This window comes from Macrobrachium rosenbergii, chromosome 23 (genome assembly GCF_040412425.1).
Source record: "Macrobrachium rosenbergii isolate ZJJX-2024 chromosome 23, ASM4041242v1, whole genome shotgun sequence".
Classification (NCBI taxonomy): domain Eukaryota; kingdom Metazoa; phylum Arthropoda; class Malacostraca; order Decapoda; family Palaemonidae; genus Macrobrachium; species Macrobrachium rosenbergii.
The window spans coordinates 20,381,027-20,400,994 of NC_089763.1; the positions used below are offsets into that span (position 1 = coordinate 20,381,027).

The 19,968-nt window shown below is 37.0% G+C and overlaps 1 pseudogene; it reads left to right on the plus strand.

The window, feature by feature from the left end:
• The first annotated feature begins 1,999 nt into the window (after positions 1-1,999).
• Positions 2,000-19,968, plus strand: part of LOC136851352 (uncharacterized) — a 66,855-nt pseudogene continuing 48,886 nt past the window's right edge.

Here is a 19,968-nt window from a genome sequence, read left to right on the forward strand (position 1 = left end):
ATGATATCGGATGCGGAGATTTACCGTCAGTTTAGAAAAGACTTCTGAAGATTATTATCCTGATGTTATTGATGATGATTAAGAAATAAATAAGCAAAGGGAAAATAATGTTATTGTTTATATTGTTATTTATAATTATGTCATCTTTATCTATAACGACTTTATCTGTTGTTTTTATCTTATAATATGCCTCTCCCCCACTTACCAAGTATTTTTGGGATGAGGTTGCAGGCCTCATGACCTTCTCTGCTATGGATGTGACACACCACAGACAAACAACCACCAGGTACCTCAATTCTCTGCTTTAGTCAACATACGCATTTTTTTAGTAGGATAATGAGCCAAAAGTGTTTTATTCTCGTAGGACGATATACGGGAACCCACTGAAGAACACACACACACATACAGAGTATATATATTATGAATTTTTTATTATATTACTGTGATTTATATATAATCATTAGTATCTTATACAATGTATATATTAATGAATTTTTATTATATTACTGTGAATATATAACTTAAGCTACTTCGTTTAATATCCCACTCTATGGGAATTTATCACTGAAGGGGAATTATAAGTGATAAATGGATCGGTACTGCCGGGTCTCGATCCCCTGAGTTTTGTGAATTGGATATTAAACATTAGTAGCTTAATGACTATATATAAGTATGTATATATATATATATATATATATATATATATATATATATATATATATATATATATATATATATATACATATATATGTGTGTGTGTGTGTGTGTATATATATGTGTGTGTGTTGTGTTTGCAGGTTCAAACACGGAATCATACAAATTTCCTCTACCACCATCATTCTTCGTCAGAGTTCAAGAGTGGTTGAAAAACGCGAAAACAAGAATGAAAATAAACCCCTCTGCTACGATTCTCCATTCCCAAATTCTCTATCATTTAGGAATCTTTGTCTTTTTCCCTTTAAATCCAGAAAAAAGTAACCGAAACTGATTAAATGATGAAGAAAGACATTATAAAATCCATTCAGGATACAAAAGAATTAATTTCCACCCGTAATTAATGTGATTACGAAAGTTCTTTGGCGGTTTTCATTCATTTCTCTCTGTCTCTCTCTCTCTCTCTCTCTCTCTCTCTCTCTCTCTCTCTCTCTCTCTCTCTCTATGAGGTGAGACACATTACAATACAGAGTTAACACAGACTTTATGATGACACAAAAACGTTTATTAATCTAATAATATCTGTAATTGTTGTGGAAAGATTTCGTGTTTACTGTAAACTATATAAATGTGTATATATATAAATATGTGTAATATATAAATATATATATATATATATATATATATATATATATATATATATATATATATATATATATATATATATGTGTGTGTGTGTGTGTGTGTGTGTGTGTATATCTACATATATATATACATATGTATGCATATATTTACATATATATATTATTTATATATTTGCATATGTATATATACAGTATATATATTTATATATATATATTATATATATAGCATATATATGGGTGTGTTCATTTTAGTTTTTAGTTAGTTTTACAAAGCCAAATCAAAGTCTTTCAAAAGAAGGCATCGTGCTTTCCCCATACAAAAACTGGGAAAAAGCACGTTAAAAGAAGAAGAAGAAGATAAAACATAACTGAGAGTTATATGATTAATGTACCTTAAGCCAAGAGAGAGAGAGAGAGAGAGAAACTTTCATAGGATCTGCGTGTGTTTGTTTATGTTTGTGCAAACCTAAAAGCAAATAGAAGCTTTCACAAACAGCCCGCCTTGACTCATAGGGAATAACTATATGTCCTTGAACGTCTCGTAGTACAAAAAAAAAAAAACTCCCACCAAAAAATCCATAGAGAAAAACCACTTCAAAAAAATGAACCCACATCCATTCCAGCGCCCCATGAGGTTGATGGAATAACCAGGAATTTTCTCCAACGATTCCAGGATTCCAGTAGCATCGTTTATCCTCCGAGACTGATAGAGGTAAGGAGGGAGACCAGGAATTCGATATATTGACCAAGTTATGCTTAGGCAATCACAGCGGAAAGAAAGGAATAAGATAAAGAAAAGGCGCAATCGATAAAGTAGAGAATAAGATAGAGCCCGGGGAGGGGGAAGGGGTAGGGGGAAGGGAATGCGACGTCAGCGAATTCGAAACGATGGAAATGATGAACCCAGTGTTTTATGGAAAGATGAAAAAAAAAAGAAAAAAAGTCTTAAGCGTCTTCTCCTTTGCCTTCCTTTCCGCGGAGCTTTTAATCGATGTGTGTGTGTGAGTGTGTGTGTGTGTGTTTTTCAGTTCTCATTCTCGCCTTTTATATTTTCTCCATCCGCTTCCGAGAGTGCTCTCTCCCTCTCTCTTTATCTCTCTCTTTCTCTTTCTCTTTCAGCCAGCCAACCCAACCGTCCTCAAGCGGAGGAGAATTCTTCCAGTCCGAGGCCGACCTCTCGAAAACCACCACTCCAGTCTTGTTGAGGCAGTGGGAGCGAATGGACGTCGACTCGGGCCTCTCCGGAAGGCGCGTGTTTATTGACATATTCTTCCGCCGCAAACACCCCCATAATTCTAAGGAGCCATTGGCTGGAAATTCGTCATTTTAGGGCAGGCAAGTGCCCCGCGCAATTCGTCATTCCATCTGGTGGAATATGGACCCAGAGGTAAAGTCATATTACCAGTTGGCGGTAAACGTCGTATTTATGGTTCTGGTTGGAGGCAATAACACGGAGTTTACGAGAGGTGGAATTACTGAATGATGTGCTAAAGCGAACCTTGACATGACCTCTTTTGGGAGAGCGAAAGGGAAAAATGGAGAGAAAAAGTGATGGGGAAAAAGGGTGATGGAAAGATGAGGAAAGTTACAATTGGTTCGGCATTGAACGGAAACCATTTCATTTTATTACCAAATTGTAATTTAATAGTATTCTTGGTCAGAATTTCTCAAGGTTGTTCCTCATACAAACACACTGTTATATATATATATATATATATATATATATATATATATATATATATATATATACATATATATATATATATATATATGTATATATATATATATATCTGTATATAATATATATATATGTATATACATATACAGCATACAGATCATATATATGTATATATATATATATATATATATATATATATATATATATATATATATATATATATATATATATATATATATATATATATATATGTGTGTGTGTGTGTCAATATTAATGTGTGTGCGTGTGCAGTGTGTGTGTGTGTGCGTGTGTATTGTACTTGTATGCATATTTCATCTGTAATTCAGAACGTCTTGTACAATATTTTTCTTAATATATCTTTAAGAACATCATTTTGTCATCATCCTTCTCCAAGAGAAATTCAGCCATTCAAACATCATTTTTAATCCTGATTTCTCCAAAGTCCTTAAAGCGATAGACCAGTGGAAGCGGTGTAGTACAGAGGTAAGACTCCATCTGTCACATGCAAAGCTCCGAGTGTGATCCAATTGAGAATGTTGTCTTACCTTTCCGTCAGATAATTTGGGGAAAGTTACATATTTCTCCTGATTTGCGAATGACCTTAAATTGACTGGAAATAGCTGTGATTTTTCTTGATTATCTAATAAGTTTTTTTTTGATTTATAAAATTCGAATTTAAAAAGAATAATTTTTTTTCCTTTCAGATAACCTGAGGGAATTTTCACATTTCTCCTAATGCACGAATGAACTGAAATTGCCTGGAAGTAGCTGTGATTTTTCTTGATTAGTTAATAAGTTTATTTATGCTTCTTTTACTCTTTTCCTGAGGTGAAATTTGGAAAAGCAGCATGAATTTCGATGAATTTTCAGTTGAGAATGTTGTCTTGCCTCTCCGTCAGATAATTTGGGGGAAATTTACACATTTCTCTTAATATGCGAATGGGCTTAAATTGACTGGAAATTGCTGTAATGGCAGAAGGAAATTTACATAATTTTCCTGATGCATGATTGACCTTAAATTGGCTGGAAATAGCTGTGATTTTTCTTGATTAGCTGATAAGTTTTTTTTTTTTACTCTTCTTGCTGTAAAATTCGTTGGAAAAAGTAGTATGAATTTCGATTGATTTTTCCTTTTCTGGAAACTTGAGGATATTTATATATTTCTACTGATATGCGAATGACCTTAAATTGACTAGATATAGCTGTGATTTGTCTTAATCAGCTGATGAGTTTATTTATTTTTTTTGTACTCTTTTCCTTCTGTGAAATTAATTTGAAAAAGTAGCAGGCATTTCAAATAATTTTTCCTCTTTCAGGTGACTCGAGGAAATTTCTACATTTCTACTAATATGCTAATGACCTTAAATTGGCTGGATAAAGTTGTGGTTTTTCTTGATTACCTGACAACTTTATTTTCGGTTTTTTGTACTCTTTTCCCGCTGTAAATTTCGTTGGAAAAAGTAACATGAATTTCGATTAATTATTCCGTTTCAGGTGACTTGAGGGAGTTTACACGTTTCTACTAATATTCGAACGAACTGAAATTGATTAGATATAGCTGTGATATTTCTTGACTTGCTAACAAGTTCATTTGTGTTTTTTTTTTTTTTGTACTCTTTTTCCTGCTGTGAAATTCGTTGGGAAAAAGTAGTATGAATTTCGATTATTTTCTTTGATTAGCTGGTAAGTTCATTTTTGTTCTTTGTCCTTTTTTTATTGCTGTAAAATTCATTGGAAAAAGTAGTATGAATTTAGATTAATTTTTTAGATGCATTTCTTTTCTTTATTTTACCTTCCTTCAGTTAATTTTTGTTGATTAGCTGATGAGTTTATTTCTGTTCTTTGCACTCTTTTCTCGCTGCAAAATTCATTGGAAAAAGCAGTATAAATTTAGATTAATTTTTTCCATTTCCCTCCACTTTAGATACATTTCTTTCCTTTACTTTTCCTTTCCTTCAGTAATTTTCTTTGACTAGCTTGTTAGTTTATTTTTGTTCTTTGCGTTCTTTTCATGATGCGAAATCCGTTGGAAAAGCAGTATGAAATTCGATGAATATTTTCCTCCTACCTCCATTTTAGATACATTTCTTTTCTTTATTATTCCTTTTCTTCAGTAAATGAATGAACGCATATCGATAAATTAAAGCGATGGATTTTTTTTTTTAGTGTTTTCTGCAGTTCACTTCTACAATATTCAGTTAAATAAAAAGAGAATTAAACTTGACAAATTCAGCTATTACTGATCTTCAAGAGTGAAAAATTTATCGGTTGAAATCTCTGTTGCCATGTTATTGATTATGAAAATGATTCCTGTCTCTAGCCAGCCTGATAACCGGATACACTAAAGGCTGGTGTAAACTGTGAGATAAGTAACTGATAAGTAGTCCTCTCTCTCTCTCTCTCTCTCTCTCTCTCTCTCTCTCTCTCTCTCTCTCGTATCTAAAGTTTCCTAGGTATCGAAGTTAAGAGTAAATTTTTGACTGTTTATATACCTAAAGTCTTCTTACCACCTTCCGATATTTCTAAAATTTTTTCCTAGTTGCGAGCGTTTGTATTTAACATGTATACTTTTATGAGTTTGCAATGTACATCAAATCTGTCAAGTTCTGGGGTGTTAAGTTCTAAAAATTATAATTATCAAAGGAACTCTAAGATAAAGATTTCAGAGCTTCAGGTGACACTGAATTCAAACTATCAGGTCCGCTGGTTAGTGTCGTGGAATGCCACTCAGATGTCGCGGGTTCGCGTCTCCCCCAGGGCGATAAAAAAAATCACTGGCTCTGTATCATGATCAGTTACTGCTGCAGTGTGGGAACTGCGGTGGGAGGTTGAAACCAACATTCTCTGGAAGCTTGAAATTCAACTCAGTGACCCCTTTGGTGCTCTTGTTGCATGTGAATAGGTTTCATCTACTAAAATAATAATAATAATAATAATAATAATAATAATAATAATAATAATAATAATAATAATAATAATACATTTACTCAGTACTTATTCTTGTAACACGTTGATTTATGTCTGTATATAGAATTAGGGGATGAAGACTAGTTTAGGTTGCTACCCCAGCAAACATTGTTAAAACAAATCGGATCAAAGAATTAAAGAAAGCAAGAAATAAAGGATACTGGTAGTTTGTAGCTTAGGTTAAGAAGATTAAGTCTGGCTTGTTCCCTGGTAAATATGAAATGATGATAAATTACATCAAAATCTAAGGGAGACCAGGAATGCAAGAGGAATATAACACAACGAAGATAATTATACCTTGCATAGAATGCTGAATAACATCCGAATTTTCGTTACGAAATGCGAATATCCAAGATGAAAAAATATAAAAAAATCATTATCAATTTTTTTTTATTATTCGGTCCAGTTAAGCGGAAAGACAAAGCAAGGATGCGTAAATGAATTTGTCAGCAAAAGTGTAAACGTTGTTTGTTGGGTAAAATGCATTCAACTTTAACATAAGAAAATCGGATGAACTGTCATTTAAGGGGTCAGACTCTTTTCTGAATCAACGATCTTTGATCATGTTTTCTTATTATATGTGTTTATTGCTTTTATTTTTATTTCCCTATCATTCTCTTTCTTATGGTTTTCACACATCATAAAGGCGTTCTGTTCTGAGACGGTTGCTTAGTGATTAGTTAACTGGATAATAGCACTATTTGGCAATTACATACGATTGACACTAGTCCATAACAATAACCTCTTTCTTGAGAATTTGGACAGCAGATATGAAGCCAACGCTGAATCTAACAATACTTTTTGAAGGTCGGCGGTTCGTATCCCCGAGAAGTTTATTGTTAATAGTTTTTACAGGTGAATTTGAAATAATTACTAATAATAAACATCAAAACTCAGATAGTAATTAAATAATCAAAACTATGACTCTGACCTTTAAAAGGCACTCTCATCCATTTACTGAACTGAAACCGTGAATAATGGAACAACAAGTATAAATGAATGGGACGGGTAATTCATTATTTCCATTTATTCAAGACCCGATAACATAAACAAAAACTAAAGTGATTTGTTGAGTATTGCAAGAGAGAATCATTTTATGTATGAAAAGAAGAGTAAAGCGATATATTTTTTGATATTGCAATTGTTTGTAACTTCAAACTTTTGCAAGCTAAACCTTCTTGTAACGAGAGTTTATAGACTTAGATCGGTCGATCAAAATTCAATTTCTAGTTAAATCAAAGTTTAAACAGACCTCTACTTCCAAAGTCGGAGCTTAATTGAGAATTTTCCTAGAGACCAAATATTATCCAGAGATTGTTACTATGATCTGGATACCTAATCTAGATCAAGCTCTAGAGATGAATTCTTGGTTGAACCGATTTAGACAAAAATACGTATGTCGGCACATTCCTTCATTCCAGGAACAATCCCTTTCCAGTAATGCTGAAACATCGTCTCCATCTCCAGATCCGTTTCTTCCGGCTCTCGATATCGCTACAGAGAGAGAGAGAGAGAGAGAGAGAGAGAGAGAGAGAGAGAGAGAGAGAGGCAAGTCCTATCAGACAAAAATTCGCATATAGGCCTATTTCTTCATTCCAGGAACAATCCCTTTCCAGCAATCATGGAATTTCGTCTCCTTCTCCAGATCCGTTTCTTCCGGCCCTCGATATCGGTACAGAGAGAGAGAGAGAGAGAGAGAGAGAGAGAGAGAGAGAGAGAGAGAGAGAGGCAGGCAAGTCATATCAAACAAAAATTCGCATGTTGGCCTATTCCTTCATTCCAGGAACAATCTCTTTCCAGTAATCCTGGAACATCTTCTCCAGATCCAGATCCGTTTCTTCTGGCTCTCGATATCGCTACCGAGAGAGAGAGAGAGAGAGAGAGAGAGAGAGAGAGAGAGAGAGAGAGAGAGAGAGGGTGGGGGGTGAGCAGGCAAATCCTATCAGCCAAAAATTCGCATATAAACCTATTCCCTCATTCCAGGATCAATCCCTTTCCAGTAATCCTGGAACATCGTCAACATCTCCAGATCCATTTCTTCTGGCTCTCGATATCTCAACCGAGAGAGAGAGAGAGAGAGAGAGAGAGGGGGGGGGGTGAGCAAGCAAATCCTATCAGACAAAAATTCGCATATTGGCCTACTCCCTCATTCCAGGAACAATCCCTTTCCAGTAATCCTGGAACATACTCAACATCTCCAGATCCATTTCTTCTGACTCTCGGTATCTCAACCGAGAGAGAGAGAAGAGAGAGAGGCAAGTCCTATCAGACAAAATTTCGCATATCGGCCTATTCCTTTCGTTGCAGGAACAATATCTTTCCAGTAATCCTGGAACATCGTCTCCATCTCCAGATCCGTTTCTTCCGGCTCTCGATATCGCTGTCGAGAGAGAGAGAGAGAGAGAGAGAGAGAGAGAGAGAGAGAGAGAGAGAGGCAAGTCCTATCAGACAAAATTTCGCATATCGGCCTATATCTTACATTGCAGGAACAATTTCTTTCCAGTAATCCTGGAACATCGTCAGCATCTCCAGATCCATTTCTTCTGGCTCTCGATATCTCTACAGAGAGAGAGAGAGAGAGAGAGAGAGAGAGAGAGAGGCAAGTCCTATCACGGGCTCTTTCCCCGACGTCATTCCCGAGAGCTTGTATCCGCTCTTCCAGATATAAAATAGCCCTAATTGGCAATTACACTCGCCCTTATACCGCTGCTGCCGCCTCTGTCTCTAATTAGCGTCATCAATCATTATTAAAGTTGAGTAAATGGGAGGCTGTAGTTACGGTTTTCTTCGTTTTCTCCTTTCTTTCTTCTCTGAGCCGTTTTCACCTTTTTCTCTTTCTCTCTTTTTCTTTCTTTCCAGTCATCTCAATAGGCCTCTTTTTGAACATACTTCTGTGACAAGATGATATAATATCCCATATCCATATTTGTTGTGTTGTATTTGAATTCATGCAGTAAATATTAAAGTTTTTTTGTGAACGACTTTTGAGACCTTGACAGAGAGAGCGTCTTATTTTTGAGGATGCGCACACACACATACACATATATACATGTATGCACATATATGAATACATACATACATACATATATGTATGCATATATATATATATATATATATATATATATATATATATATATATATATATATATATATATATATATATATATATATATATATACATACACACACATATATATATATATACATATATATATATATATATATATATATATATATATATATATATATATATATATATATATATGCACATACAAACATTCAAGTCCATCCTCACACCCAGTCATCCGTTTCAACCAACTGCATTAGTTTAAATGACCTGGGAAATTAGCACAACAGGAATGGACATAAACAGCCCATCTTAATTCCCATCACAAGTAAACAGAGTTAAGGGCACTTAATTGCCGTGTCTCTGGAGGTGGGGCTGGTGGGGGGGCGGGGGGAAGGCCACGGCCCAGTCATCCCACGAGTCCGTAATGCAATTGCGTTCTCAACGTAAATCTGTTTGCCAAATTTAGGGGTCCTGGTCGGAATATACGTGGAGATTACTCCGGGGTTAAGGAGCAGGTCTTAGAGATGGGCTGGCTGGGGAAATTTAGGAAACGAATTAACCTCAAAGCGAAATATAATTTTGTTCTTTCATTTTCGTTGTTTTTATTGTTGTATGTTGTTGTATGTTGTAATTGTTTTTGTTTCTGTTTAGATATGAGGTGGGTTGGGATGAATGAAAGATGCACAGAAACCCGAAATGGAGGTCTGTTTAACCTTGATATTCAGGAGACGAATTAGCCTCGAATAGAAGTCAATTCGTTCTTCCATTTTTATTGTTGTTTTTGTCATTGTTTTTGTTTAAATTTGAAGTGGAGGTCTGTTTAACCTTGATATTTAGGAAACGAATTAGCCTCGAATAGAAGTCAATTCGTTCTTCCATTTTTATTGTTGTTTTTGTAATTGTTTTTGTTTAGGTTTGAGCCAGGTTGGAATGAATGACAGACGAGAAGAAACCCGAAGTGGAGATCTGTTTATCCTTGAAATTTAGCAAACGAATTAGCCTCGAATAGAAGTCTGTCTTTTCTTCTTTTTATTGTTTTTTGTAAATGTTTTTGTTTTTGTTTAGATTGGAGGTAGGTTGGAATGAATGACCGACGCCAAAACCCGAAGTGGAGATCTGTTTAACCTTGAAATTTAGGAAACTAATTAGCCTCAAATAGAAGTCTATTTCTTTTCTCTTTTTTTACCTTTTTTATTGTTTTTGTTGTAATCATTTTTATTTATGGTTAGATTTGAGGTAGGTTGGAGTGAATAAAAGACGCAAAGAAACCCGAATTGGATACCCGTATAACCCTTTTATTCTTGTTTTCTGTTCAGGATTACAGTTACGAGATTTGGATATGAAATTTAGTTCCATTTTGTTTTTAATTTTTTGCTTAATTTTCACTTATCTTAAAATAAATGTTAGACGTAGATAACACATAAATAGGGAGAAATGAAGATTTTTTTACGCCTGTTGTAGCTTATTTGTGACGAATTTGCCGGGAAGCAAAGGATTTATTCGAATTCCTATATATCTGCTCATATGGAGGTTTAATTTAATGAAGTGAAATGAATAGTGAATATCATTGCTTTAGCTTAACGATTTATGGGATGTTCGTTTCTAAGTCACAGTTGCCTGCTGTTAACGTCGGTGGAGAATGAGGTCATTTATATCTCTATAATTCAAAATCATAAATTCTGATTAATTCAGATCTGCTAATTGCGTTTTAGGAATGGTTATCCACACTGCAATGGCCCTAATTAACAAACCATTGACTTGGATCAGTTCATTAGTAATTCTATACGGATTCTGCAACTCTGTAGGTGTTGCACGCTTTCGTTAGACGGGCCTCTAGTACTGGAAAACAACTTTAGTAATGCAAAACAGGTTTTATCACTTAACATTCAAATCCATGAAAGATAAAAGTAAATAAAGCCAACAGGAATACACCAAGAACCATAACTCCTTTGTAATAATCTTTCTCACACTGTGAACTCTCCGCAGATCAATGGGACGCAAATGTTTAGCGGAAGTTTTCTAATAATTCCCCCTCAAGGAGAAAACCTCTTGGAAATCGTATTGTGGATATTGGTCCTCCACGAGATTTCATAACGTCTCCACCCAATATGGCGGAGGGCGCTGCTTTTTTTTTTTTTTTTTATTATTATCATTCTTTTTTTCGTCTGAGGGAAACGGGGACGAAGGTTTTTTTGGGTCGACGTAGGCTTATGCAGTCTCGTGGGATGTGTTCAGAGCCGTACCAGAGGCAAACCCCTGCTGCTACTACTAGTACTCCCCCCTTCGATGAATACCCTTGGTATGGGACGATGAAGATGAAAAAGAAAAAAATGCATATCAAAGGGAAGCCATGGATAGAGCGGTCGCAAGTCTTTTGTTTTCTTTGGTGAGCGGTCTTTGCCAGAGGAAGTGGATTACGTCACACGACGTTCTTTTGTTATGTGTTGTTTACTTCATCTTCTTCCATTCTCTGTGAGTGTCAGGATACACCGAAGCTCTTATAACGTTTCCTCAGTCCTGCAAGAAGAAGAGAATGTAAGCAGAGACGTTTGTTTGTTTATCATTCGTTCGAGCCATTCCTTGTTCAGTTCCTTAACGCTCGTAAGTCTTCCTTCCTTATGTTCAGGTGCCCGTAGCCGGGGGTTAGTGCCGTCAGTTCACCTCATGCGGTGCACTTTAGGCATTACTGAAGGTTCTTAGCGGCGTCCCTTCGTCCTCTAGCTTCAACTCCTTTCATTCCTTTTGCTGTACCTCCATTCATAATCTCTCCCTTCCATCTTATTTTCCCCCCTCTCCAAAAAGTTGATTCAAAGTGCGACTGCGAGGTTTCCCTCCTGTTACACCTTTCAAACCTTTTTACTGTCAATATTCGTTTGTTTCAGCGATGAATTTCCTCACAGGTCCCAGTGCTTGGCCTGTGGCCTAAATTCTATATTCTATTCTATTCTTATGTCCAGGGGCAAAAGTCGCTTTTAAAGTCTTATTTCAGTAATGAGAAGTCATGCACTGGATGCCTGACAATGACAGATGATCTTGGGAATCTTACGATGATAGCGATGACAACCAAACTGAAATCGTAGAGCAACGAATAGCTTAGGTTTTTGTAAGTTAATATCCCATAAACTCCTTGGTATCTGCTTTCTTAAGGGATAATTGGTCTCTCTCTCTCTCTCTCTCTCTCTCTCTCTCTCTCTCTCTCTCTGGACAAAAGTTAATCAGCTTCCTTTTAACACAAATAAGTAAATGGCATAGATTAACACACACGAATTGTTTTAATCGACTATTACATCTGTTGTTGATCATTCCGATCACACTGCCTTCTTAGTACACCCAAGAGAAACCGTTACTTCTCTTCATAAAGTATATATTATATTTTAAGCGTATGTCCTCTTGAAAATACATGCTGCATATATTCGGCCTACTTTCAGCAGACCCTCTTAATTCACGTGTTCCCACGTAAATCCTGAAAAAAACTTAAAGGTGATACACCGGACTGGTGCAACGAAACAAGAAATATTTGCACTTGATTCTTCATTACTCGAATCAGTGACTGTTCCTTCCCTTCGCTGCTAAGCTCCGGAATTCTCATCCTACAGCGACGAAACCCTAATTTGTTATCAACACTCCTTGGGCAAACCATTCTATACCATCGTTCCTTTAATTCAATAACTGCTTTTAGTTTTCTGTAAAAGAAAATTATCATGCCGGTTTTTGTCTGTCCCTCCGCACTTTGTTTTGTCCGCACTTTTTTCTGTCCGCACTTTTTCTGTCCGCCCTCAGATTTTAAAAACTACTGAGGTGAGAGGGCTGCAAATTGGTATGTTGATCATCCACCCTCCAATCATAAAACATACCAAATTGCAGCCCTTTAGCCTTAGTAGTTTCTATTTTATTTAAGGTTAAGGTTAGCCTCGATCGTGCTTCTGGCACCGATATAGGACATGCCACCACCGGGCGTGGTTAAAGTTTCATGGGTCGCGGCTCATACAGCATTATACCGAGACCACCGACAGATAGCTCCATTTTCGGTGGCCTTGATTTTATGCTTTAGCGGCTGTACAGAAAACTCGATTGCGCCGAGTGTCTTCGGCGCATGTTTTGCTTTTTTAAAACACAGTTAGTAAGTTGTAATTATATATACAGTATATATATACATACATACATACATACATACATACATACATATATATATATATATATATATATATATATATATATATATATATATATATATATATATATATATATAATAACGTGGAATAAAATGCCCTTTAAACCAAAAAACATAGGCCTTATAAGTATCTTGATAAACTTAAAAGAAAAAAGAAAGAAATAAATCTCGCCAATACACCGAAGTCCCCTGAGGAGAAAGGCAACACCAAAAACATTCTTATGACAAAGACAACCCAAGTTTCCGCTGGAGCAATTCCGCTTCAGGGGGTTTTCCAAAATCCCTTTGTCGTTTCCCCTACCTCGATTCCTTTCTCTCTCTCTCTCTCTCTCTCTCTCTCTCTCTCTCTCTCTCTCAACGTCCATTGAAATTCAAAGGACTATCTTCATCGTCTTCCTATGCCTTCCTCAGCTTACACGTTCCATTCCTCTTTTTCCTTTTTACCCCATTTCTCCCTCTTTATCTTCCTCCTCCTCCTCCTCCTCCTCCTCCTCCTCCTTCTTCTTCTTCTTCTTCTTCTTCTCCTGCTCCTGCTCATCCTCCTCTTCCTCCCCTCCTCCTCCTCCTCCTCCTCCTCCTCCTCCTCCTCCTCCTCCTCCTCCTTCTTCTTCTTCTCCAGCTGCTCCTCCTGCTCCTGCTCCTGCTCCTGCTCCTCCTGCTCCTTCTGCTTCTGCTGCTGCTGCTGCTGCTGCTGCTGCTCCTCCTCCTCCTCCTCCTCCTCCTCCTCCTCCTGCTTCTGCTGCTGCTGCTCCTCCTCCTCCTCTTCCTTCTCCTCATCCTCATCCTCCTCTTCCTCTTCCTGCTCCTCCTCCATGTACTTCTCCCCTCTTCCCCTTCCTCTTCTTCCTCATAATCTTTCTTCTTCTTCTCCGCCTCCTCCTCCTCCTCCTCCTCCTCCTCCTCCTCCTCCTCCTCCTCCTCCTCCTCCTCCTCCGGGTCTCTCCATGCTTCCTCAGCTGGGAGAGAAAGTTTCGGTCAACGTTGGACCAGCAACAGCAACATTGTTGTTATCGTGTTTCACGTTGTCCGAATAATATTTGCCGGGCGTCTTCTGCAATCTTAACTTTTCTCCTTTTGAATGAAGGAAATGACTGTCTTTTTACTCTTTTACTGGGAATTGCCACCTGCTCAGTAGTTCTTTTACATTTATGTTTTTTTTTAGGTCTGTGTAAGTGATTTTTTATGTATACTCTGGAGTTTTTGAAAGCTGCAAGAATTTATCATTACGTACTTAACTGTTTGTAACTCGACGTTGTAGTTAATTGCGTACACTAACACATATTTTCTGGAAGTTTTACCCAGAAGGCAGCTCATCCGCGATTCGGGGTCCAAAGTGTAAATGTAGCAGTGACTGTTAATAATTGAAAATGTATATATATATATGTATGTGTGTGTGTGTGTCTGTGTTCATAGATTCATCTCCTCCTCTTCCGGGAGCTAATGATCTCGTCTTAACGGGCCAAACTCACATAATTAAAGCCATCTTTATGACTAACTTCATTTGGGGAAGTTAAGCTGCAAAATTAACCAACTTCGAAGGGTTGGTTGGAAATCTTATCACCGATGCTGGGGGATAAAGTTAAGCCATTAGAAAGGCGGAGGAATGCTTGAAGCCTCAGCTATTACTTTTCACTCTTATTTGCCAGTGAAAGTATTTTCAGATGGCATCTTGATTGCTATACATAAGAATACTGCTGCCGCTAATAATAATAATAATAATAATAATAATTATTATTATTATTATTATTAAATTTGCACTGAGGAACACAGCTCAAGTGTTCAAAACTCTTTGTTTATTCTACATAGTAATATATTTACTATATAATTGTGGATTTTTATTATTAAACAAATAATAATAATAATAATAATAATAATAATAATAATAATAATAATAATAATAATAATAATAATAATAATAATAATAATAATAAATCAGGGCCTTTAAAGGTATTACCCTTCCATTGAAATGTGTCACTTTTATTATAAATCTTGTCAATGTAAATTCAACATACACTCAACAAAAAATTTTGACATATCAGTAACTTAAACATAAGATGGAAAGTAAACAATGTTTGTACTGCTAAATAACGCTGGACCCTTAGGAGACTGAAGGTTGTGTTAACTTCTTCAAAATTACCATTCATTTTTTCCGGTCATTTATGGCTTCTTTTTGGCGTTAGACCGAACAGGCCTTATGCCGCCAGGACACTTTCTCTCAAGGGTAATCAGTTACTTGCCCTTTTTGCCATCCCCCCAAAAATTCATTCCCTCTTTCACTCATTCTGTAATATAACGCTCCTAGTTTAAGTCTGCAATTATCTTAAAACTTTTATATTTATTTCTTTTATTTATTGTTATTACAATTTTCCTTCATACCAGTCGTACTACAAGCACTGAATTTATGACTGGATATATCTTCATTGTTATTATTATTATTATTATTATTATTATTATTATTATTATTATTATTATTATTATTATTAATGATGATGCATGAATCCCTCTTCTGGATGGCGGAAAGGTAATAAATGTCGATGTACATATTACAAGTGGTCACCTCAATAAAATGAAAGTTCCAAAATAGCTGAACATGAAAGAAGGACAACCATTAAAATAATTTCTTTTAAATGAGAGAGAGAGAGAGAGAGAGAGAGAGAGAGAGAGAGAGAGAGAGAGAGAGAGAGAGAGATGAATCAATTGCCTTTTAGGACGCGGGTAGCGATGGCGCTGTGAAAAAATGAATATTCAGATGCCAGAGAAATTCATTTTCGCATTCACTCTCTGACTGGTTGCTGTCAGCTTCAAATAGTCGCATGTTCCGTCCTTCACCTTTCAGTCTCATCTACATTCCGTCACCTTTCAGTCTCATTCATCTTCCGTCACCTTTCAGTCTCATCTATCTTTCGTCACCTTTCAGTCTCATCTATCTTTCGTCACCTTTCAGTCTCATCTATCTTTCGTCATCTTTCAGCCTCATCTACCTTCCGTCACCTTTCAGTCTTATCTACCTTCAGTCACCTTTCAGTCTCATCTGCCTTCCGTCACCTTTTAGTCTCATCTACATTCTGTCACCTTTCAGTCTCACCTACCTTCCGTCACCTTTCAGTCTCATCTACCTTCAGTCACCTTTCAGTCTCATCTGCCTTCCGTCACCTTTCAGTCTCATCTGCCTTCCTTCACCTTTTAGTCTCATCTACATTCTGTCACCTTTCAGTCTCACCTACCTTCCGTCACCTTTCAGTCTCATCTACCTTCCGTCACCTTTCAGTCTCATCTACCTTCCGTCACCTTTCAGTCTCATCTACCTTCCGTCACCTTTCAGTCTCATCTGCCTTCCTTCACCTTTTAGTCTCATCTACATTCTGTCACCTTTCAGTCTCACCTACCTTCCGTCACCTTTCAGTCTCATCTACCTTCAGTCACCTTTCAGTCTCATCTGCCTTCCGTCACCTTCAGTCTCATTCATCTTCCGTCACCTTACAGTCTCATCTACCTTTGACACCTTGCAGTCTCATCTGCCTTCCGTCACCTTTTCAGTCTCATCTACCTTCCGTCACCTTTCAGTCTCATCTGCCTTTCGTCACCTTTCAGTCTCATCTACCCTCCGTCACCTTTCAGTCTCATCTGCCTTCCTTCACCTTTTAGTCTCATCTACATTCTGTCACCTTTCAGTCTCACCTACCTTCCGTCACCTTTCAGTCTCATCTACCTTCCGTCACCTTTCAGTCTCATCTACCTTCCGTCACCTTTCAGTCTCATCTACCTTCCGTCACCTTTCAGTCTCATCTGCCTTCCTTCCTTCACCTTTTTAGTCTCATCTACATTCTGTCACTTTCAGTCTCACCTACCTTCCGTCACCTTTCAGTCTCATCTGCCTTCAGTCACCTTTCAGTCTCATCTGCCCTTCCGTCACCTTTCAGTCTCATTCATCTTCCGTCACCCTTACAGTCTCATCTACCTTTTGACACCTTGCAGTCTCATCTGCCTTCCGTCACCTTTCAGTCTCATCTACCTTCCGTCACCTTTCAGTCTCATCTGCCTTTCGTCACCTTTCAGTCTCATCTACCCTCCGTCACCTTTCAGTCTCATCTGCCTTCCTTCACCTTTTAGTCTCATCTACATTCTGTCACCTTTCAGTCTCACCTACCTTCCGTCACCTTTCAGTCTCATCTACCTTCAGTCACCTTTCAGTCTCATCTGCCTTCCGTCACCTTTCAGTCTCATTCATCTTCCGTCACCTTACAGTCTCATCTACCTTTTGACACCTTGCAGTCTCATCTGCCTTCCGTCACCTTTCAGTCTCATCTACCTTCCGTCACCTTTCAGTCTCATCTGCCTTTCGTCACCTTTCAGTCTCATCTACCTTCCGTCACCTTTCAGTCTCATCTGCCTTCCTTCACCTTTTAGTCTCATCTACATTCTGTCACCTTTCAGTCTCACCTACCTTCCGTCACCTTTCAGTCTCATCTGCCTTTCGTCACCTTTCAGTCTCATCTACCTTCCGTCACCTTTCAGTCTCATCTGCCTTCCTTCACCTTTTAGTCTCATCTACATTCTGTCACCTTTCGGAATTCGAAGCAGGAATTTTTGCTGTAGGAAATATGCCAGATTCTCTGAATATTGCAGTGAGGAAAGAAGGGGGAACAGAGGAGAATGTGACGAACAGGAAAATGATCTCCTCTTTCTGTATTGCTTATCATCTTCTGTAACTTATCTCAAATGAGCACCATATTCTTTGGAAGCAAAGCAAAAGAACACCAACCTCCTTCGTTTAGTAATTTATCTTTTCTCTTTTCTGATAACTGATCTCTTTTTTCTGTATTGCTCATTATCTTCTGTAACTTATTTCAAGTGAACACCGTATTCTTTGGAAACTTGAATTTCAAGCCAATGGCCCCTATAGGCTTGTTGCATACGAGTTGGGGTATATAATAATAATAATAATAATAATAATAATAATAATAATAATAATAATAATAATAATAATAATAATAATAATAATAATAAAGATCACTTACCAAAGTAGACAAAAGATTGGCAACAACTTTATTCTGATACAATTTTATTTTGTCATCAACGATGGAGATACATACCAAAAAATTATATAAGCCTTCGAAAAAACAAATCTGTCCCTGTATTAAAGACAAAGACCTCTGCCATATTAGTTGGAGATAATATAAAAACTCACGGGAGACTAATATCCAAGCTACGATTTTTAAGAGCTTTAGCCTTGAGGGGGATTATTGAAAAACTTCTCATGAAGATTTGCGTTCTTCTGATCCGGGAAGAGAGCTTATGAGGTGAAAAAGTAATACAATAATTAATTTATATATATATATATATATATATACATACATACATACATACATATATATATATATATATATATATATATATATATATATATATATATATATATATATATATTAAACCAACCAACATTGCCTGGGAAAACTCTAAATGAAAATCTACGTGTGGGGAGGAAACAGGAAAAGGTTGTCTCTTTTATCCAGGTATTACTGCAGTGACTGTCCTTTTTATCTAGGTACTTCTGTGGCGACTGTCCTTTTTATCTAGGTAGTACTGTGGTGTTTGACACCTTTAACCAGGTAATAATGTACTGTCTGTCACCTTTAACCAGGTATTACTGCACTGCCTGACCCTTTTAGCCAGGTACTACTGTGGTAACTGTCCCTTTTATCTAGGTATTAATGTGCTGTCTGTCCCATTTAACCAGGTATTGCTGTGCTGTCTGTCTCATTTAACCAGGTATTACTGTGCCATCTGTCCCTTATACCCAGGTATTACTATGGTGACTGTCCCTTTTATACAGGTATTACTGTTCTGCCTGTCCCTTTTATCCAGGCATTACTGTGATAGCTGTCCCTTTTATCAAGAAATAACTGTAGTGACTGTACCTTTTATCCACGTATTACTGTGCTGTCTGACACCTTTAACCAGGTATTACTGTCTGTCCCTTTTATCCAGGTATTACTGTGCTGTTTGGCACCTTTAACCAGGTATTACCGTGGTTCCTGTCACTTTTATCCAGGTATTACTATGCTGTCTGTCCCCTTTAACCAGGTGTTACTGTGCTGTCTGCCCCTTCTATCCAGTTACTACTGTGGTGACTGTCCCGTTTAGCCAGGTATTACTGTAGTGGCAGTCCCTTTTATCCAGTTATTACTATTCTGTCTGTCCTCTTTATCCCGGTATTATTGTTGTGACTGTCCCTTTTATCCAGGTATTACTGTGGTGACTTTCCTGTTTATCCAGTCATTACTGTGTTGTCTGCCCCCTTTAACCAGGTATTACTGTTATGGCTGTCCCTTTTATCCAGATATTACTGTGGTGACTGTCCATTTTATCCAAATACTGCTGTGCTGACTGCTCTTTTTATTCAGGTATTACTGTGGTGATTGAAAAGCATTTTCAATAATATATTTCTATAGTCTTGAGTACATGAAATAGGGTATGATTAACCCGTAGAGTTTATTTACCACATAAGTTACAAAGGGGGGGATAAAGGGGGATTGGGGGAGGAGGATTAGGGGACGGGGGTACAGGTTTGAAACCTACCCTATTATCTAAGTTGGGTCAAATGATTTCCACGTGCCAAATTTTGTCTAGATCGGTCAAGCGTTTCGGATTTCTATAGCCCACCAACATACAAAAAAAAAAAAAAAAAATACCAACATACAAACATTCACTTTTATATATTAGAGATATATATAATATATATATATATATATATATATATATA